Source organism: Phyllobates terribilis, unplaced genomic scaffold, assembly GCF_046119375.1.
Source record: "Phyllobates terribilis strain yellow unplaced genomic scaffold, ASM4611937v1 Scaffold_10__3_contigs__length_209671492, whole genome shotgun sequence".
Classification (NCBI taxonomy): Eukaryota; Metazoa; Chordata; class Amphibia; order Anura; family Dendrobatidae; genus Phyllobates; species Phyllobates terribilis.
The window spans coordinates 157,763,655-157,786,978 of NW_027362770.1; the positions used below are offsets into that span (position 1 = coordinate 157,763,655).

The 23,324-nt window shown below is 48.0% G+C and overlaps 1 protein-coding gene across 2 annotated transcripts in view; it reads right to left on the reverse strand.

The window, feature by feature from the left end:
* Positions 1-23,324, reverse strand: part of ANO2 (anoctamin 2) — a 381,234-nt gene that overhangs the window by 117,817 nt on the left and 240,093 nt on the right. The gene's annotated exons all lie outside the window — the stretch shown is intronic.

A 23,324-nucleotide genomic window follows, 5' to 3' on the forward strand; every position in this document is an offset into this window, starting at 1 on the left:
TCAATCAACAAGTGTTCCATTTTCCTACAGTGCCTCCGCAGGAAATCTAAGGTATTACACAGATTACATTAAAATTAATGACCTATGAATGTATTTTATGGACATGCCGATTTTTCCAGATATTTTCTGATGGTCGGGTGTGGGGGTTGGGGGGCCATCGATATCACGAAGCTACATCTCCTTTAAGGTGAACAGTCAATATGGCGGTATTTATAATATGTGGATTGTCTAAGATACACTTGTTGCGGAATGCAGCCTATTACAGTCCAGGGCGGATATATGTTCCCCGTAATTTATAAGCTCAGTGCTGGGTTTAGCAGAACCTTACAGATCGCACACCGCAGAGGATGACTTCATTTCAGCCGAACATGTGCGTGTTTTATTACTGTATCTGTGGCATATTAAGAACTTGTCGATTCTTGGGGGGAATCATTTTTATTTTTCAAAGGAGAATTGGAGGTCAGTGATACATTTGGAGCTTAACTATTTCATTGCTGTAAACTATTCACTCATCTGTCTTCAATAGCGAAAAAAAAAAAAAAAAAAAAAACCGCCACACCGTGCCAACCCTAACCTATAAAGCCGGAGCTAATCATTGAATGGATGTCCGCCTCGTTAACGTGTGATCTGAGATGAACCATGGCTTCGAAAAAACGAAGAGAGAATCGTCCGTGATTCATCCCATCGAATTTCAGAATATTCTGCTCCTTTGAGAGTCATTGCATCTTTTCTTGGATTTAACATTTAGAAGGTTTTACGCCGTTGTGCCTAATTTTTTATTTTAAAAATGTTGCACGTTTTTAGCTACGTGGTGCAGCAGCGACTGCTCGTCACACTGAGCGGCTCCGAAGGGATGGCGAAGACAATGTTTGACCTCAATAATGAAATTCCGACGTCTCCTCTGTGCAATTTAAAAAATGTCATCGTTTTATTGTCATCACCACCATGAAAGATGGATCTGACCTTGTAAGCCGATGACTTTCACAACCGCTCGAAGAAATGGAAGGGAATTCTCTGTTTTCATCACATTGATCAAGATGGATATGATAGATAGATAATAGATAGATAATAGATAGATAGTTAGATAGATAGATGATAGATAATAGATAGATAATAGATAGATGATAGGTAGATAATAGATAGATGATAGATAATAGATAATAGATAGATAATAGATAATAGATAGATAGATAGATGATAGATAGATAATAGATAGATGATAGATAGATAATAGATAGATAATAGATAGATAATAGATAGATAGTTAGATAGATAGATAGATAGATGATAGGTAGATAATAGATAGATGATAGATAGATGATAGATAATAGATAGATAATAGATAATAGATAGATAATAGATAGATAATAGATAGATGATAGATAATAGATAGATAATAGATAGATGATAGATAATAGATAGATAGATAATAGATGATAGCTAGATAGATGATAGATAATAGATAGATGATAGATAGATAATAGATAGATAATAGATGATAGATAATAGATAGATAATAGATAGATAGATAATAGATGATAGATAATAGATAGATAATAGATAGATAATAGATAGATAGATAATAGATAGATGATAGATAACAGATAATAGATAGATAATAGATGATAGATAATCCAGCCATAAGTGCCGCGTCCTCCTGCTTCCGACGGCTCATGTGGCAGGAGGCTGCCTGAGTATTCAGGTCGTGTGCATTCTTGCAGTTTCCCTAAACTGCTTCCCTGTGCCAGGTCTACATCAACCTGTAGAGAAACTCCACTCTCTGATATTGCTCGGTAACTCTGCTACACTGCTGAGTAGTTCTGACTTGGACTCTATGGCAAACCCAGCTCTTCTTTTCCGCTGACCGGTACTGCCTTGCACTTTGTGACAAACCCACCTCTGCTATATCGCGGGGTTAACCTACCCTATCACTGTGACAATTCTGCCATGGTTTGTGTGATAAACACAGCTCTGTTTTATTGCTGGGACGGATCAGTGACAAAGGACAGTTCTGCTTACAGTTGCCTTCCGGCCTCATCTGCCTCCGCTGCACCATCTTTAAAAAAACAGTTAAGAGTAGAGCAAGTCTGTGCACGTGTCCTAAGGCTCGTGTCCACTGTAACTTAATAGTAATCCCCCCGAACACTGAAATAAAAATATTAAGGAACAAAAGTCAAATGCAAATTATAAATGGGCAATAAATACCATGTGAGGCCGGCCGGCCCTGAACAATCGACCACCTGCACTGCCGCCATAAAGTAAATACACATGTTCCAGATCACTAGATCTAATAACCTCAGTGACAGCAGCATCGAAGGAGAAAACAAAAAAAGACCCCAACACAGAGGAGAGCACGATGCCCCCTACTAGGAGAACAAAGCATCAACATCCGTCTGTCAATCAGAACCAGAGATCCTCGGTGCTTGTGTTTCCCCTTTAAATACATGTATGATCGCGGGGGTCCAACTGCTGGAGAATGGATTCCCCCAGTTCTCTGTGTGAATGGAGCAGTGCGGCATATGCCTGACCAGGCTGTCTCCATCAGTCTGACAGCAGAGAAAGAAGGGGGCTGGAAGCAAGTGAAACTAGAAGGAAGCCCCACATGACCGGGGTTGGCCAGGAGGGTGCAATTTTTGAACCTAAGAGATCTGGATTGGGTATAAGTGTGGAGGGGGCGGGAGTATATTTAGGAAAAAGTGTGGGAAATAGTCAGTCCGGCAGGGAAGTCATAAGGGAAAGTTGTGAAAGCACACAGAGTACAAAAATTTCCAACTTACCCATTGTTTTCTGGACACTGACCAGGCGTTATGGAGACGGTTGACTCCCTGATCACCAGGCTGAGGGATGCTGCGAGATCCAGGAGTGGAGGATGGCTAGAATCACAGCTGTCTGAATTGCTGGGGAATGCTAGGTCAGAAGAATCGCCATCGGGATCAGGAAGAAGCACCAGGAGGACGAGGCCCCCCGAGAGGCTTTTGCCGGAGTATGCCAGCACGTGCAGCAGGCGCAGGCTGTGGAGAATCCCCCGCTGTCGCGTCTGCCACAGCAGGAATCCGCCCAGCTGGCCTGCGGGCGCTGCTATCAGTGTGTCGCGGTCCGCGACTGAAGTTACATCCCGGCCCGGGCTCTGTTACTGCGGCGCACCGCCAGAAGCAAGGCCCGCGCTACAGCCGTGTCATCATCCGGGGGGCGGGTCCTCCCAGGAAGTGCGGCCTGCGTCATCGCCGGTGGCATGCGACAGGGCCGCACAGCAAGTGAGCGGTGGGCGCAGATATATGTCCCCCGCAACACGAGCCGGCGGCGATCCGCGACGCCGCATGTTTAATAAAAAGAGTGTCAGAGCGACTGAGGGGACCGGAGGGACCACCAGCACGGCAGGCACACCTGGCGATGTACCAGTCGGGCTGTCTGCCAGACAGAGCATCAGAGGAAGACAGCACAGCAGGTACACGGGCGGGTAGCAGCACTTTGAGGACCTGCTGCCTGGCTCAAGTCATCCTATCCAGGGTAGAGGAGCGGCGAGCAGCAGCATGGAGCTGCCTGGCAGTCACCCATGGACCAACACGGACCGGGCTGGGAAGTCCGGGTCCAGAAGTCGCGCAGGGTCACGGACGGCAGGGAGGACCGGGCGGAGTACGATCTGTGAGGGTATCGGTACGTGCTCAGGTCCCCCCTGGTGACGAGGAGGGCAGGGGAGTGGGCCTTGAGCAGCAGCAGGAGTCTGGTGGATCGGAATACGGAGAGGATCAGGGCAACTCAAGGAATCAACAGGACTCGGAACGTATGGCTGGCGGGGACACAGCACCTGCGCAGCTCGGTGAGTATGCGTCTATGTATGATTTGTCACCCGAGGGGTCATTAGCAGATGGGGCAGGGGATAGGCAGTTGGCAGGGCCCAGCGGGGTAAATGTTAGGGGAGGCGTGGATCAGACGTCGTGGGGCTTAGGGATATTTTGGCAAGCATGTTACAATTTCTGGCAAGAATAGACGGTGGTGGAGCCAATGAGACAGGGTTATCTCCGGTGGGGGCTTGGTTACCTAGTCAACCTGTAGTGTCGCAGGTGGGGAGCGAATCGGCCTGGTCGGCAGTGTGTGCAGTGGGGGCACCTTCCAGGGTATCGGTTTCTGTGCAGACAGAAAAGGATACAGCGGAGGCCGTGAAACTTGATGATAGGGCAAAAGGGGAGGTATATGTGTGCTTTGAGGGGCCGTTGGGGGCACATTTGAAGAAAGAGGTTAAGGAAAAAATCTGGCGGGATGACTATGTAGAAATTTTTTCCCTTCTTCCGCTGGAAAAGTTTAACTTGGATAAGGGAAAAAAGGACGAAAGTAGAAAAGAGGAGGAAGAGAAGTGTAGGTGGAAATTGATTCCTCAGACGTTTGTCAATAGGTTGCAAGCTTTTGCAATAATGGCTAGTGTCATTGGAGAAAAAGCTCCAGATAATTGCTCGGGTTTATTTTGCTACCTAGATGCTATTGGGGAGGCTCATCATACTTATGGGGGTCAGACATGGTTACGATACGACGAGCAATTCCGGCAGAGGAAGGCAGTCCGCCCGGAGATTAGATGGGATCAAATGAACATTGGGTTGTGGCTGAAGGTTATGGCTCCGGTGAGGTATGGGCAGTCCTTTCACGGGAGCAGCAGTAGTGGGAACCAATCAGCAGGACACAGTGGAAGTAGTCAGGGGGCACAAAGCACTAAGAAGGAAGCGGGAACTTGCTGGCAATTTAATGATGGCCAATGCAAGTATGGGAACTCCTGCAAATTTAAATATGTGTGCTCCCATTGTAACGGAAGTTCACACGGAGCAGGTAAATGCTTTAAGAAGGGTAAGGGAAAGCTGCCAATGGGTACCGGTCAAGGGGGTGACTCCGGTGAGGCTTCACGAGATGGCCCCCTTTTTAAATAGGTATCCGGATCAGTTGAAGGGTAAGGTAATTTCAGATGGCTTCTTGGAGGGTTTTAGAATTTCTCCTCCTGATCACGAGGACCCCTTTTCTGTTAAAAATTTGATGTCGGCTTCCCTTCATCCGGAAGTGGTTAGTTTGAAGTTGGCAAAGGAGGTTGAATTGGGTAGAATGGCTGGACCTTTTCAGGAATTACCTAGTAGCAAGGTGATTATTTCGCCGTTGGGGGTTGTGCCCAATAAAGAGCTGAATAAGTTTTGTTTGATTCAGCATTTGTCGTACCCTAAGGGGCTTTCTGTGAATGATGGCATTGCGCAGGAATTTTGTTCGGTTGAGTATACATCATTCGATGCGGCGGTGCAATGGGTACAGGGTTATGGGCCAGGTTCGTTGCTAGCTAAGACTGATATCGAGTCGGCATTTAGGTTGCTGCCAGTTCACCAGGATAGCATCCCGTTGTTAGGTTGTTTTTGGAAAGGGAAATACTATGTGGATAGGTGTTTGCCAATGGGTTGCGCAATTTCGTGTTCCTTGTTTGAAACGTTTAGTACCTTTTTGGAATGGGTGGTGAGGGACCTGGCATCTGTTCAGTCGGTCATTCATTTTGGCGTACCATTGGCGGAAGAAAAAACGGAAGGACCTTGCACCATTTTAAGTTTTTTGGGCATATTAATTGATACCGAGAGGATGGAGTGTCGGTTGCCTGATGATAAATTGAGTTTGCTCAAGCAGGAGATTGATAGAGTCGGGAGGTTGCATAAGGTGACGCTGAAGGAGTTACAATCACTGTTAGGTCGTTTGAATTTTGCATGCAGGATTATGCCAATGGGCAGAATATTTTGTCGCAGGTTATCAGGGGCGACAGCATTTGTTTAAATAAGGATCACAAGGAGGATTTGAAGGTTTGGAAGCTGTTTTTGGAAAATTATAACGGCAGGTCGTTAATTCAGCACGAGTTTTTGAGCAGTTTTGATTGTGAGATTTTTACAGATGCTGTGGGAGGTGCTGGTTATGGGGCCTACTGGAAGGGGCGTTGGAGTGTTGGAGTATGGCCGAGTCTGTGGCAGGAGAGGGGTCTTACGAGGAACCTGGAGTTTTTGGAATTGTTTCCTATCGTAGTTGCGGTTTCAATTTGGGGGGAGTGTTTTGCGAACAGGAGAATATGGTTTCATTGTGATAATATGGGAGTGGTGTCTGTAATTAACAGCTTGTCGGCCTCGTCTCCGCCTGTGATTAGGCTGCGGAGGGAACTAGCTCTTTGTTGTCTTAATTTGAACGTTTGGATTACAGCAGTCAATGTTCCAGGTGTGCAAAATTCCATCGCAGAACCTTGTCTCGTTTCCAGTGGGATCGTTTCCGGGCGCTAGCACCAGAGGCCGAGGACGTGGGTCAGGAATGCCCTTCGTATCTGTGGCAGCTGGTTATGGAGGAGCAGGAAGGTTAATTCAGGAGTCCATTACAAGGCAGACCTGGTCATCATACAAGGCATCGTGGCAAGTATGGCAAAGTAGGATACTGCAGTGGGGCTTTGTGGAGAATGACGGCGATAGAGAGATGGCGGTGTTGTTTCTTGTGGGAAGGGCAGCTGAGATTGGATGGTCTGTTTCAAAAGTTGGCAAATTTGTCGCAGGTCTAGCGTTTGGTTTTCAATTGCAGGGGAAAAAAGATGTTACGAAGTCCTTTTTAGTGAAGCAAGCACTCAGGGGGTGTAGGAGAGGAGGTACGGTGTTAGATAAAAGAAGACCGGTGACTTTTAGTATCTTGGAATGGTTGGGTTTTGTGTTAGATAAGATTTGTTGTTCAGTTTTTGAAGCTACACTGTTTAGGTTGGCTTTTTCATTGGCGTTTTTTGGTGCGCTGAGATTAGGCAAGTTGGTGACACCGAGCAGGAATAGGGTTGGGGGTTTGTTTGCAGAGGATGTTAGCTGTTGGGCTAGGGGCATTGAATTTTGGATTAGGCATGGGAAGGCAGATCAATTGGGTAGAGGCAAGCTGGTAGTATTGCGTGAGGTAAATGGGGCTTTCATGTGCCCAAGGAGATGTTTAACGGCGTACTGGCAGGTTTGGTTGGGGCGAGTGGGTCCCTTATTGTGTCATGAAAATGGAGAGTTTTTGTCACGTTTTCAATTCATAGCGGTATGTAAAAAAGGAGTTCGGGAGTTGGGCCTTCGCCCGGAGGTGTACGGCTCACATTCTTTCAGGATTGGTGCGGCATCAGAAGCAGATGGTTTGGGTTTGGGCAAGGACATGATAAAACGCATCGCGAGGTGGAATTCTGATCGTTATTTGTCTTATGTACGGCATTAGGTATGGGGGCTTATGTGGTTTTATCTTGTTAAGTATTGAATACCTTGTGGTTGTTTTGTTGCAGGTGGCATCCCATTGTTAGCATGGATTCTGGGACACTCTTTCGTCCACTGGGGGGGAGCTGCGGGCGGATGTGAGGCCAGATGGTAGGCAATTGGGTTTTAGTAAAGAGCAAGTCGTGGTTCGGTGGCTCGGCTTTAGAGGGATGGTATGGAGAAGGGTGCTGCCTGAATTTCATAAGGCAGCCCGTTTGGACTGTACGCCGGATATTTTAGTGGTACATGCGGGTGGGAATGATTTGGGAGGCCCGCCCGGTTAGGGAATTGATGAGGGACATTCGATTTGATTTTTTAAGGTTATGGACATCCTTTCCTGAGGTGTTGACGGTTTGGTCTGACATTGTGCCAAGGCAAAAATGGAGGGAGGCTAGATCATTGAAGGGGATTAATAGGGCGCAAGTTAAGTTGAATAGACCCATATCAGCTTTTGTGTCCAGAAACGGGGAGTAAGCGTTCGACATTTTGAACTCGAAGCGGGGGTTGTAAATTTTTGGGCAAAGGATGGCGTGCACTTGAATGACAATGGTATCGATTAGTGGGCATTGGCTATACAGGAGGGGATTGTGAAGGCTTTAGCGGTGTTGGGGCACTCACAAGCCTGAGGTGGTCAGGGCTGTTCGTTTTTGGCGGGGGGTGGGGTTCTTGGAGTTGGCACAGAAGTGTCGGTGGAAAGAATTTGGTAAAATTACAGGCAGTTTGTTAATTGGAGCGGGGTGATCTGGCATTTGGTTTTGGGCTCTGGACGGGGTTTTACCCTGGGAGCTTTTGGTGCCCTTGAGCTGGTGATGGACGGCTGAGGGTAACATGGTGGTTCGAGTTTGGTTTAATTTATGCCAGATCTATTTTTAACTCCAAGAACCCTCCCTTCTTATTTAATTTATAAGACTGTTAATATGTTAATGTTGTTTGTTAATAAATGGCCGCTGTGGGCAAATTTATCCAAAAGAAATACAGGTGCAGTGTTTTTATTTGGTGGGTAAAGGTGAGTGCTGGAAGATGGGAGGGACATGTTAAACGGTGGAACCCGGGTTGGCCATACACAGTCAAGAAGGGGGCTGGAAGCAAGTGAAACTAGAAGGAAGCCCAACATGACCGGGGTTGGCCAGGAGGGTGCAATTTTTGAACCTAAGAGATCCAGATTGGGTATAAGTGTGGAGGGGTCGGGCATTTAGGGGGGAAAGTATATTAAGGAAAAAGTGCGGGAAATAGTCAGTCCGGCAGGGAAGTCATAAGGGAAAGCAGATACCAGGAGATGTGGAGGGAGCCATAGGAGGGCAACAACCCAGCAGCAGGACTGTTACCTCCTCCTTTGTGCAAGGAGGAACAGGAGGAGCACTGCCAGAGCCCTGCAAAATGACCTCCAGCAGGCCACAAATGTGCATGTGTCTGCATAAACGGTTAGAAACCGACTCCATGAGGGTGGTATGAGGGCCTGACGTCCACAGATGGGGGTTGTGCTGACAGCCCAACATCGTGCAGGACACTTGGTATTTGCCACAGAACACCAGGATTGGCAAAGTCACTATTGGCGCCCTGTGCTCTTCACAGATGAAAGCAGGTTCACACTGAGCACATGTGACAGACTTGACAGAGTCTGGAGACGCCATGGAGAGCGATCTGCTGCCTGCAACATCCTTCAGCATGACCGGTTTGGCAGTGGGTCAGTAATGGTGTGGGGTGGCATTTCTTTGGAGGGCTGCACAGCCCTCCATGTGCTCGCCAGAGGTAGCGTGACTGCCATTAGGTACCGAGATGAGATCCTCAGACCCCTTTTGAGACCATATGCTGGTGCGGTTGGCCCTGGGTTCCTCCTAATGCAGGACAATGTCAGACCTCATGTGGCTTTAGTGTGTCAGCAGTTCCTGCAAGATGAAGGCATTGAAGTTATGGACTGGCCCGCCTGTTCCCCAGATCTGAATCCGATTGAGCACATCTAGGACATCATGTCTCGCTCCATCCACGTGACGTTGCACCACAGACTGTCCAGGAGTTGGTGGATGCACAGGAGACCATCCGCAACCTCATCAGGAGCATGTCCAGGCGTTGTAGGGAGGTCATACAGGCACGTGGAGGCCACACACAATACTGAGCCTCATTTTGACTTGTTTTAAGGACATTACATCAAAGTTGGATGAGCCTGTAGTGTGTTTTTCCACTTTAATTTTGGGGGTGACTCCAAATCCAGTACTCCATTGGTTAATAAATTTGATTTCCATTGATGATTTTTGTGTGATTTTGTTGTCAGCACATTCAACTTTGTACAGAACAAAGTATTCAATGAGAATATTTCATTCATTCAGATCTAGGATGTGTTATTTGACTGTTCCCTTTATTTTTTTGAGCAGTGTAAATAACCAAAAACAAAAATACTCCTCCACACCATAGGCTATGTTCACACATAGCGTTTTTGATGCGTTTTTGCAGTTTTGCATTGCTTTCCACCAAGACAAATGCATTCACTGGTAAATGTCATTTTAACATTTTACAACCTTATCTGGCCATGTGGTGTGCGACACATCATAAGACACATCCTGTTTCATTTATGGAGGAGGGACTCTGAAAGTCACAAAGCCTATTTTTATAGGGCCATCAGGCGGCCTTTACTATTCTTAAAGGGCCAGCAGTCGGCCCTCACTATTCTTAGAGGGCCATCAGCCGGCTATGCATTGTTGTTCCCATTACTAAAGAATGGGTCTCCTATACTGTTATTGCGTATGCAGTGAGTGGCAGGGCTGGCCAAAATTTGGACACACCCCAATACCCTTTTGAATATTTGGATGCACCCCAATACCCCTTTGAAGAGACTTAGAGGAAGCCCTTCTGAAAACATTGTTCCATTATTAGGAAGTGGGTCTCCCATACTGTTTGCCTATGCAGTGAATGCAAGGGCTGCCAAAAATTTGGACCTACTGCAATGCCCCTTGGAAGATACGTAGAGGAGGGGCTCCTGAAAAAAAATGTTCCCATTATTAGGAAGTGGGTCTCCCATTGTGTTTGCCTATGCAGTGAATGCAAGGGTTGCCAAAAATTGGGAGGCACTGCAATGCTCCTTGGAAAAGACATAGAGGGCCTCATGAAAAAATGTTCCCATTATTAGGAAGTGGGTCTCCTATAGTGTTGGCCTATGCAGTGAATGCAAGGGCTGCCAAAAAATGGGAGGCACTCCAATGCCCCTTGGAAGAGATGTAGAGGGCCTCATGAAAAAATGTTCCCATTATTAGGTAGTGGGTCTCCCATAGTGTTGGCCTATGCAGTGAATGCAAAGGCTGACAAAAATTGGGAGGCACTCCAATGCCCCTTGGAAGAGACGTAGAAGGCCTCATGAAAAAATGTTCCCATTATTAGGAAGTGGGTCTCCTATAGTGTTGGCCTATGCAGTGAATGCAAGGGCGGCCAAAAATTGGGAGGCACTCCAATGTCCCTTGGAAAAGACGTAGAGGAGGGCCTCATAAAAATATGTTCCCATTAGAAAGGAGCTGGTCTCCTATACTTGCCCGTGCACGAAGTGTATGGGCTGACAAACATTTACCCCTTGGGGGTATACATGAACATACTGTATAAAAAACATTTTTTACGGGCATCATAAACACCCTTTAAAAAAATTATGTGGGTGTTGCATCACGAACCACGGTCACCCTGGTGATATGGTGGTGGAGGATGAGGATGAGGACAAGGAGGAGGACAAGAGCAAATTGCCAAAATCCGGAAGCGCATACCTATGTGTGGGTGTGAAAAGGTGCATGGGAATACACCTCACAAAAAAAAGACACTGGATTTGAGTTTATGTTACGCTGCTATCATTCGGTGGTGTTGAGAAGTCTGGCCCAATCCAGCCCTTGTTCATTTTTATAAGAGTCAGCCTGTCAGCATTTTCAGTTGACAGGCGGATGCGCTTATCAGTTATAATTCCACCAGCGGCACTAAAAACCCGCTCTGATAAAACGCTGGCGGCAGGGCAGGCCAGGACCTCCAAGGCGTAGAGAGCCAGTTCACTCCACATGTCCAGCTTGGATACCCAATAATTATAAGGCACAGAGGAATCACGGAGGACGTTGGTACGGTCAGCAAGGTACTCCCTCAGCATCTTCCCAAACTTTGCACTCCTTGTGAGAGTACACCGTGCCTCAGGGCCTGTGCAATGGGAGGGGCTGGGAAAATTCTCCCAGAACTTTGACAGTGTTCCCCTGTCTCTGCTGGATTGGAGTTGTGTCTCTCTCGCCTGTAGTCCTTGGTTGTCCAACAAACTGTGACCTCTGCCGCCAGCGTTCTCAGGGAAATTTTTTAATAGTTCCGCAACAAGGGCCTTCTGATACTGCCCCATTTTTGTAGACCTGTCCGCCTCAGGAATAAGAGATAGAAAGTTCTCCCTGTAGCATAGGTCTAGAAGTGTCACCAACCAGTTATGACTGTCACCCAAAATTTTGAGAACGCGAGGGTCATGGCAAAGGCAGCGTAACATAAACTCAGCCATGAGTGCCAGACTGTTAACAGGCAAGACTTCCGTGTCCTCACCAAGAGGATGACTGACCATGCTCTCCTCCTCCTCCTCTCTGTCCTCAGGCCATCCAAGCTGAACAGACGGTATGACAGTTGTGCAGGTAGTACCGTCTTTAGTGCATGAAACAAGCTCCTGTTCTTCCTCCTCCTCCTCTTCCTCATTGTCACCCAATCCACGTTTGGATGAGATGAGGCTGGGCTGTGTCTAATCACCCTGTATGGTTCTTTGCTCCATCTCATCGTGCTGCGCCTGCAATGCATCCTCTTTGATTGTGAGCAGAGAGCATTTCAGAAGACAGAGAAGCGGGATGGTGACGCTAATTATGGCGTCATCGCCGCTTACCATCTTGGTGGAGTCCTCAAAGTTTTGGAGGATGGTACATATGTCTGACATCCATGTCCACTCCTGAGATCTTATGTATGGAGTCAGAACTGAATACGGACGACCTTGTTGATGCTGGTACTCAATAACTGCCCTCTTCTGCTCACAAATCCTTCCCAACATCTGCAGTGTAGAGTTCCAATGCGTGGGGACATCACACACCAGTCTGTGAGCCGTAAGCTGCAAATGCTACTAAAACACTGCAAGGGCGGCCGAAGCTGTAGGTGACTTTCTAAAATGGGCACACAGGCGGCGTACTTTAACAAGCAGATCCGGCAGCTCTGGGTAGGATTTGAGAAACTGCTGAACTACAAAGTTAAGCACATGGGCCAGGCATAGTACGTGTGTGAGCTCGCCTTGCTTCAGAGCTGCCACTAGGTTCCGGCCATTGTCACACACGACCATGCCTGGCTGTAGGTTCAGCGGTGTGAGCCACAAATCTGCCAGCTCTTTCAGAGCTGTCCACAACTCTTCAGCATTGTGCGGTTTGTTACCTAAGCATATTAGCTTCAGCACAGCCTGTTGCCGCTTGGACGAGGCAGTGCTGCAGTGCTTCCAGCTTGTGACTGATGTGGTCATTTCGGAGATGGACCCTGAAGAGGAGGAGGAGGCTGAGGAGGATGAGGTGCAGGAGCTGTAGACCGTGGGGGCAGCCCTGATTGACCTAGGGCCCACAAACCTTGGCGTGGGGAGGACGTGTTCCGTCCCAAGGTCCGACTGAATCCCGGCTTCCACTACATTAACCCAGTGTTCCATCAGCGAGATTTACCGTCCCTGCCCACAAGCACTTGTCCACGTGTCCGTGGTTAGGTGGACTTTCCCGTAACTGCGTTGTTGAGGGCACGGCTAATGTTTTGGGACACATGCTTGTGTAATGCGGGGACGGCAAACCGAGAGAAATACTGGTGGCTGGGGACTGAGTACCGAGGGACGGCCACCGCCATCAAGTTGCGGAATGCTTCCATCTCCATGAGGCTAAAAGGCAACATTTCGAGCGCAAGCAGTCGTGAAATGTGGGAATTTAGTAGTGTGGCCTGTGGGGCATTGGCTGCGTATTTGCGCTTGCGTGCCAAGGACTGGGGTATGGACAACTGAACGCTGTGCTGGGACAAGGACGTGGACGTGCTTCCTGATTCTGCTACTTGAGAGTGTGCAACGAGAGGTGCAGGGCAGGAGGCATCTTCGCATGCACCATAGACAGGGGATTGGCTTGCATGCACAACAGCGGAAGAAGCAGTGGTGCCACCCGCAGACACTGTTCCTGGACCCTGGGGTTCGGCCCATAAAGTCAGGTGCTTTGCTGCCATGTGTCTGATCATGCTGGTGGTGGTCAGGCTGGTAGTTTTGCCACTCCTGCTGATGCTGGCCTGACAGGTGGTGCAAATTGCCTTTTTGGGGTTATCAGCAAAGTGTTTAAAAAACAACCAGACTCGGGAAGATCTAATGTGGTGCCCAGCTGCGCTTGGTACCACAGATCCTAGAGGGGTGCATTACCGGATTTCTCCACAAGAGGCTCCCACAGCATACACACACCTCCACCTTCCACCTCAGACCACCAGAGGGAGCCCGATAGGGATATAAATAGGGAAGGTGGAGCTAGGCAACTCAGTGATTCAGCAGTCCCTGCTCAGACACAGAAGGAGTCAGTGCAGTCGAGCCAGAGCCTAGCAGTTCCTGCAGAAAGAGTTCAGTATAGTCTGTAGAATGAGTCCAGACTAGAACTCACAGGGCTCAGGATAGAGAGCTAGGAGTGTGCCTACACTCTGAGAGCGGCGAAGAAGAGCAGCGTCCCGGCTGCAGTGTGTGTAGCCTAGTGAGGGCCCGAGTGGGGCCGAAGGCAAGTGGAAGAGAGTAACATAGGGGGCAGAAGAGCTTTACAAGCTCACCCAAGAAGCATATACCAGACACCGGGTCCGAGTCTACGTGGATCTTCATGACCAGTAGAAAACAACCGGAACCCCTGGCGAACTACATGTCCCAGGATCACCAAAAGCTGATACGTACCAGGGTCAGGAATCACGGAGACCCCAGAGATTAGGGAGAGTGATCTCCAACATAAGGCCCTATCACCAAGTCAGCAGGTGCAGAACAGAAACCAAGTTAGGCCTAGCTCCAGGCAGGTCAGAAACTTACTACGCAAAGGCAAGAAACAGGAGGCCCTACACCCGCTCATTGGGGAGGATCCTGATATGCACCCTTCACCCTACAGTGCTCCGGGATGTGCCTGAATTACCATCAGTAAAAGGTACTGAAGTGTCTATCGTGTCTGTCCCCGTTCTTGCTCTGACCCGGTTGGGTCTCGCCTGTCCTGCATCCCCCTCTTCATACACTGCCCTGAGACCTAGCTCCACCTGTGTGGAGCTATTCCATCGAGCTGCCTTATCACCGGCCTCAGTGGACTGCCGCAGCGCTGGTGATTCTCACCAGAAACCACAGGTGGCATCACGAACTTTCATAAAATTAACAAACAATCCCTTTTTAAAAGCTGACCCCAGAGTACGGGCCCGGGAGCCGACCACCGCGACATCCCCAAAGTCAGGCAAAAGGCCCGGGTACCGAGTCGTCCCTATCACCCTGGGCGAGTCACCTAACAGTTGTACTGGCAACTTCCTTCGTGTTGGTGTTACGGGGAAAGGTTGCCTGCCTTCTGTCTGCGGCTACCACACTGCTTCTTCCTGCCTGTTGGGGTGCTCTTCCTCCCTCCCCCTGTGTGCTGCTGTCCTCGCTCTGCATATCCTCCTGCCAGGTTGGGTCAGTTACTATATCATCCACCACTTCGTCTTCCACTTCCGCACCCTGGTCCTCCTCCTGACTTTCTGGCAATTGTGCAATTGTGTCCCATCATCGTCTACCTCTTGTGACACTTTCCCACCGTCGCCTTCGTGTGACCGTGGCTGCTCAAATATTTGGGCATCGCTACCTGCGATCTCCTCTTGCCTCGCTTCAAGTGGACCGGGCGACAGGCCCGAATCTATAAATGGAAAAGTAAACAGCTCTTTGGAGTTTCCAAGTGTGGGATCACTTGTCTGCGGGCACTCGGCATGGTGGGAGGAAGGAGGATCAGGGTGAGGAATATGCAGTCCAGACTCACGGCTACTGTGACTTGACCGTATGGAAGACAGGGTCGGGGTGGTGGTGGCAAAGTGACTGGAAGCATTATCCGCTATCCAACCAACAACCTTTTGACACTGCTGTGGGTTCAATAGTGGTGTGCTGCGGTCCCCTAGAAATTGGGACAGGAAGGTCAGGCGAGAAGATGTGGGTGTTGTGGCTCAATTTCAGCTTGTCCACGGCCTCGGCCTTGGCCTCTGCATGCACCATCACTATCACGTCTAGTTCCCCGTCCCTTGCCACGTGCCTTGCCCATTTTAAATGGAGGACAGTATCTTCCACGCTCACTACAAATGGCTGAATTTGGAGCGAAGTTATATGTGATCCGTGTGACAGACAAACCACAGTTTTAAATACCTGGCCTGTAGGTAACGATTTTGAATGGCAAACCGGTGTCAAAAACTTCGCTGACACACTGAAATTTTTTTTTTAATGGAGGCCAGAAATGGCAGAATTTTCTGAAAACTTATATGTGATCGGTGTGATGGCAAACCACAGTTTTAAATACCTGGCCTGTAGGTAACTCGTTTTAACAGCGCCGCCCCTAGGTCAATCAGTTCACTGACACACTGAAACAAAATTTTAATGGAGGCCAGAAATGGCAGTATTTTCAGGGCAATTATATGTGATCCGTGTGACGGACACAGTTTTCAATAGCTGGATTTTTAGTGCTGTAATATGGAAAGGACCTGGCTGTATTCTGAAGTGCCAACAAGCAAATGGCGCAGAAAAACGGTGTTCTCTGGATTGCTTTTTAAGCAAATAATGAGGATTAAGATCCAAAAAAAATTATTCCTGGCCCCTGAGACCTGGGCCTATTTCTAGAAATATAACAGCAGCAGACAGAACTGGAATGGAGCCTCTTGTGCTATATGCACTGCAGTCTGCTATATACACTGCCTGCCTGCCTATATACACTGCCTGCCTTATATCTCTGCAGATGGATTAGTCCTCAGAAGGACTGGATATGTGTAATATACTTCTGTTCTACCTACACTGCCTAATACACAACCAAATCTCTCCCTGACGCAGCAGCACCTCTCCCTACACTGTCTGATCCGGAGTAACTGTGACGCGCACGGCGGTGCCAGGTCTGATATACACCTGATTACGCTGTGCGGCCAGCCAATCACTGTAATGCCACAACCAACATGGCTACGGCATTACAGTGACTGGCTGGCAATCCCTGCATGTTCATTGGCTCTGTAAAGAGCGCCAAAAATGCAGGGAGGGGACCCGAGCATCCGCTCAAACATCAGGTCGAGTACTGAGATGCTCGGGCAAGCACCTCGCTCATCACTAGTTGATACCTTTTTAATGGCTCACTGAAAAGATGGTAACAAGTTGCAAGCTTTCGAGACTACTCAGGCCTCTTCATCAGGCATAGTATGCCTGATAGTATAGTATGCCTGATAGTATAGTATGCCTGATAGTATAGTATGCCTGATGAAGAGACCTGAGTAGTCTCGAAAGCTTGCAACTTGTTACCATCTTTTCAGGGAGTCATGAAAAGGTATCAACCACTGAGGACTCTCAAATCTAAATATATTTACATCAGTCATCTACAGTATTATCCATCTATTATCTATCTATAACTATTATCTATCTATTATCTATCTATTATCCATCTATTATCTATCATCTATCTATTATCTATCTATTATCTGTCTATTATCCATCTGTTATCTATCTATTATCTATCTATCATCTATCTATCTATTATCTATCTGTTATCTATTATCGATCTATTATCGATCTATACATTATCTATCTATCTCATGAGGATGTACTATCATACAATGTACATATATCTGTACTATAATTGCCTATTTATAAGCTTGCCCAAATAACGATGGCAAATATTGGTTGCCAAAAAACAAAACTACAACTCTGTCCCTACCATATACTGCTACACTAATAAGCTGTATACATGAAACACAGTGCATAATCACACCTTACAGTGCGCAACAATAATACCGCCATACAGTGACCAAATAACTTCTCTCTAAGTTCTCAGCACGGACCGCCCACTGGGCAATGACCAGGTTACTTCTGCTAAGTATAATATCTTTTCCTGGAGATTTCCATCTGACCCCCGAGCAATACATCACATACTCGTCTCCGGACCCCTTTAGAGGCAGCTCTGTGAAGGATTTCCTGGAAACGTCTGGATGGGAAGTCATACAAGGTCAATGCTTCCTTGGGGTTTGGATGATTATCTGGATTTTGCTCCTTAGTGGACACATTTTAGCCTGAACTGCAGGAAGTTGTGTTGAGTATTTATTAGCAGAACGTCCACTGCAGACTATAAATTACTTTTTGGAACTTTCTAGCCTGTAAATATACTGAGATAGGTAAAGAAATGTTCTTTTATACCACTGTTATGAAGGCATAACGACTGGTAATGTTATGGGGTTACCGAAGCGGCTATTGCAGTGGGCAATGTGCCTAGTGCTGGGGTTGCTGTAGTGAGCACAGTTGTGGGGAATAGTAACTAACACTTTATTATTGGGACACTATGGCTGGTATTGGTATTGGGCAACGTGGCTATTACTGGTATGGGGTTACTGTGGTTGGCACTGGTATGGAGACACTATGAAAAGCTGTTATGGAAGCACTAGTACTGGCACCGTTATGTGATCAGTAACCAGTACCAGTAACTGTGGCTGGTAGTATTATTGGGGCACTGTGGCTACTACTAGTATGGGGATACTGATTTGGAACTGATAAGGAGTCACTGTAACTGATGTAAAGCTGTTGTGGCACCCAAGAGGGTCTGGTTGCCACAGTGGTAGTAATGCCATGTCTGAGAGCAAACAGGCGTTTCCTGGTCAGGAACACAGTACATGCAACACATCCTGGCTCCAGACCAGAAAGGGGAGGATCCTGCCCTTTATAACTGGGTCTGGAGGCGGGGTTAGGAGAGTCCAGGGTTGCAGTTCAGTGTGAGAAGTCGAGTTGTGGACACCAAGGAGTAAGGAGCTAGGGACTGGAGCTGGAGATAGCTCATCCTAGCCAGAGCATACACCGGACACCGGAGTCCGAGGCTGTGAGGATTGCAAACCCAGCAGCAGATACCGTAGGGCAGGAGATTGCAGGTCTCCTGGCCCCCATCAGAAGCCCGGAGGCTCAGCAGCACCAAGGGACCAGTGCCGCCACAGAGGAGCGAGGAATCCACAAGGCCCGAGTTGCCAGCCACACGGGTGAGCACAGCACTTTACACTCAGGGACGTGGGCTACAACACAGCTGCAAGCAGAATAGCCAAAAGAGTATAGTAAGAACAGCAGGCCTACAATTCCACCTGGCCAGGACTCTATGCTTGCTCCCAGACTGACCAGGCCCTCACCACTAGCCAGTACTCCCGTTGGGGCCTGTATAATTGCCACCAGTAAAAGCCCTGGGACTGCACTATACGGACTCTGTGATTATTTCTGCACCGCGACACCCTGCACAACCACCATCATCCACACGCTGCCCTGAAGCTACACTCTTCCTGTGGGGAGTAATACCACCCTTGCTGCCGAACATCAGCTTCAGAGGACTGTTCCGCAGTGGCGGTTCCTATTGACCGCATTCCACAGGTGGCGTAGTCGGACATTAACACTTGTACACAAATACTGCCCTTTGGGTTGACCACCTGGATCACGGACCGGGTCACAGCCACTGTGACTACAACCCCCAGCACCTACCGACCCGGCTCCGGGTACCCCACGGCCCAGGGGATGCGTCAACTTTGGCATAGTCGGCAGGATTTTGTGCCCGTTGCCACCGGGTACTGTGCGCCTTCACGAACTGTGTCGCATACCGTGGTGAAGTTTTCCCGCCAATTGCCGCTGTTTCCCGCCATTGTCCGCCATTTTCGGGTCGCTGCGCGGGAAGAAGAGGGGCGTAAGCGCTGGAAGCGCGCAAAGCCTAAGCCCCGCCTCACGCACTGACGCAGTGCCAGGTCCTGGAAGGAGCCCCAGCGAGCGCTGACGTCAGACGCGTGCGACGCCAGGTCCTACAAGGAGACCATCACCTGCGGAATTGCGGCCTACGGAAGAAAAGTGAAAGAAGGTAGGCCACGGTTCACTAGGGGAGAAGAAGACGCCCAATATGGAGGGAACTTCAGCCGCAGGCGCGGCCGCTGCCACGGTAATGCCATTCTCCATGCCATATATACCGGGGGCGGCGTGGTTGCCCCAATACTCAGGAAAGTCACACACCCTGAGTGATTTTAAAGAAAGACTGAGCAGCTTATTTAAAGTGTATCCCCTGTCCGAGGAGCAGAAAGTGAGCATCCTCATAGGCCAGTTAATTAGAGCAGCCCAGAGAGAAGTAAAGTCCTGGTCAACCAGGGACAAAGGGACTGTGAAAGAGATACTGGCCCGCCTAAAGGACACCTTTGACACCCGTACTACAGCTGAGATAAAAATGAAGTTTTATGGGTGCAAACAACGGGCACAGGACAGTGTACGGGACTATGCTTTAAACCTGCAGGAGGCGCTGAGGGCCATCAAACAGGTAGACCCTGACAGTGTGTGAGATGAGAACAGACTGTTAACTGAGCAGTTTATTGGGGGCCTCCTGTCCAGCGCTCACCGGACACAGCTGCGCATAATGGCTCTGTAAAACCCTGAACTGGACTTTGCACAATTTAAAGACAGAGCCATCCGGGTGCTGCGAGAACCTGCACCAGGCGGCGCTATATCCCACAGGCGCCCAGCTATCACCTACCACCAGGAGGTGGCTCCCTTTCCCCCAGAGCCTGTAGCAGCTGATGCACAGACTCTGGACAATGCCCCGTCTACAGACCTGCACCATCAGGTCCAAGAACTGACTAAAAGTGTAGCTGCGGTAACCAAAACTGTGCAGTCCTTGCAGGTGTCTCCCAAAGGAAAGATCCAGCTGGCTTCCAGTCCGGAGGACGTCCCGTGGCGCCGACAGAAGAGGATTCCACCATCCAGAGGGAAGAACAGCGACCGCTACAGCCAGGACGGACAAACCATCTGCCGCCGCTGTAACCAGCCAGGACATTATGTAAGGTACTGTAATTTAAACGAGCAAAACCTGGGGCAGAGGGCCAACCCCCAGGCGTAAGACCACCAGGCCCACACAGCTGGCGAGACAAGTATGTGGGAGGACGGCCGGTCCTACCTGTCGTGCTTGACGGCATCCCAATGAGCGCGTTGCTGGACACTGGATCACAGGTGACCACTATCCCCTACATTCTTTACAAACGGTACTGGACTGATTCGGACATTACTCGCCGTCCAGATGAACATTTAAGCATTTATGCCAGCAATGGTCAGCCCGTACCTCAGGTGGGGTTTAAAGAAGTGACCATAAAGGTTGGCAAAGTGGAATTGCCAGCGCAAGGAATGATAATTGTTGACTAGAGATGAGCGTTGTTCTACTCGAACTGTTCGCCAATCTCAAATTCGAGCTGTTTTGGGCGGTGTTCGAGCCGGTCGGCGAACACGAACAATTTGAGAAAAATTCGGCTGTTCGAGGTTATGTTCGATAACTGTTCGTGCACCAAAATCATAACTGGATTTTTTCTCAGTAATGATGAAAATTAATGTTAATACGCAGTTTGAGTGTACAGCGGGGTGGGGGGAGGGGCAGGGGATGGATCTCTGCAGGAACAATGAAGATCTCCATTTTTTTTTCTCTTTCCCGCATTTGCAGTGGGGAGGTGCAATCTGTCAGCCTATCAGCAGCGCACACACGGAGCGAAGTGCTTTTTTTCACACAAGCAAGGGCATGTGTGATTGGCAGTGTATGTCACATGTCCTTGCCCTATAAGACCAAGCCATTTTCCCCGTCGCCACCATTTTCTCACTGCTGCAGCTGCGTGTTAGACGGCACCGCTGTTGCTGTGTGCGCTATACCTTGTTAATTTCAAGCCAATTTTCGCACAAATATACAGATAGCTTGGGAGTAGGGAATAGTTGTGATTGCAGTCCTTTTAAGGACTAGGTTACAGCATTTCCTACGACTTTTATCAGGCAGGTCTGTGCTCTTAAATAGATAGATTGTGGGAGTAAAGACTAATTGTAATTGGAGTTCTTTTCAGGACTAGGTTACATCAGTTCCTATCAGTTTTTGCCAGGCAGGTCTGTGCCAGTGCTGTGCAAGTTTTTTTCACAGCATTTGGCTGAATCTAGCAAAGCTAATCCTTTTTGGCCTATTGCAGAGTGTGTTAGTCAGTGGAGTAGCCTATCTGTGTTGCAAGATATACCACCTGTGTATAGAATACCAATTTTTTTACTGCACCTAGTGAAGTAAAATCTTTTGGGCATAGCATCATTCTATTAGTCCATCTATACTGACCTCCATCAGGTTGCAAACTGAATATAATTTTTTTCTTCATCTAGCTCTGAAAAAATATTTGGGCTTCTAGCAGTGTGTGGGACTTGGTCTATTAGTCCATCTATACTGACCTCCATCAGGTTGCAAATTAAAAATAATTTTTTTCTTCATTTAGCTCTGAAAAAATATTTGGGCTTCTAGCAGTGTGTGGGACTTGTTCTATTAGTCCTTCTATACTGACCTCCAGCAGGTTGCAAATTGAATATAATTTTTTTCTGCATCTAGCTCTGAAAAAATATTTGGGCTTCTAGCGGTGTGTGGGACTTGGTCTATTAGTCCATCTATACTGACCTCCATCAGGTTGCAAATTAAAAATAATTTTTTTCTGCATCTAGCTCTGAAAAAATATTTGGGCTTCTAGCAGTGTGTGGGACTTGGTCTATTAGTCCATCTATACTGACCTCCATCAGGTTGCAAATTAAAAATAATTTTTTTCTTCATTTATCTCTGAAAAAATATTTGGGCTTCTAGCAGCGTGTGGGACTTGTTCTATTAGTCCATCTATACTGACCTCCATCAGGTTGCAAATTAAAAATAATTTTTTTCTGCATCTAGCTCTGAAAAAATATTTGGGCTTCTAGCAGTGTGTGGGACTTGGTCTATTAGTCCATCTATACTGACCTCCATCAGGTTGCAAATTAAAAATAATTTTTTTCTGCATCTAGCTCTGAAAAAATATTTGGGCTTCTAGCAGTGTGTGGGACTTGGTCTATTAGTCCATCTATACTGACCTCCATCAGGTTGCAAATTAAAAATAATTTTTTTCTGCATCTAACCCAGCCAATAGTTTTGGCCTAATACCACAGTTTGGCCACTCAGCTCTGCTCGGTTACCATCCATTGTTTTTTTGTGCAAACAACTCCAGAGTTGTGAATTAGTTAACCACCAAAATGAGTGGAAAAAGGCCTGCTGCTGGTGGAAAGGGGAATAGGCGTGTTGGGAAGGGGAAAAAAGGTTGTGTCCGTGGGGTAGGTGCAGAAGAAAGACCATCTTCCAGCCAAACTAAAATGTCTACTTCTTTTAGCGGACAATGTGATAAGATCCCTTTCTTACGGCCACGCCAATCGCTACAAATTCCAGATGAGGCACAAAAACAGCAGGTGCTTCAACGGATATCAAGTGCTCCTTTAAGTGGGCTCTCCTCCACATCAACTTCAACATCACAAATACTCCAGTCCTCAAAGGTGTCACCCAAATCGCACTTGCTTCCTCACAGCTCCCAAATCTCCAGCTGCCCGTCTGAGTATGAGGTAGAACAGATGGTTGAGTCTGCAGAGCTGTTTACTCATACTATAGCCTGGGAATCAGAGGTCGACTCCAGCGCTTCTGTGAATCCAGACGAGGAAATGATCTGCACTGATGCCCAGAATCTTTATGAGTCGGATCCAGGACCAGACGCAGAAGGTTCTGACCATAATGTAGACCCTCATTCCCAAACTGTAACTCCTGTTGGTGGAGACAATGAGGAAGACGATGATAAGACTCAAATACCTGATTGGAGCGACAACTTTAGTTTTTTGTCAGGGCAGGAACAGGTTGGCTCTGAGGACGACGGGTGTGATAACGCACAGGGTGATGATGATGAGGTCGGAGATCCCACTTACTGTCAACCCACAGTCAGCCAAGAGATGAGGTCAGCAGAGGAGGTGGAGGAAGATGCTAGTGACGACGAGGTCAGGTTGCGCCTTCCTGGACAGAGACG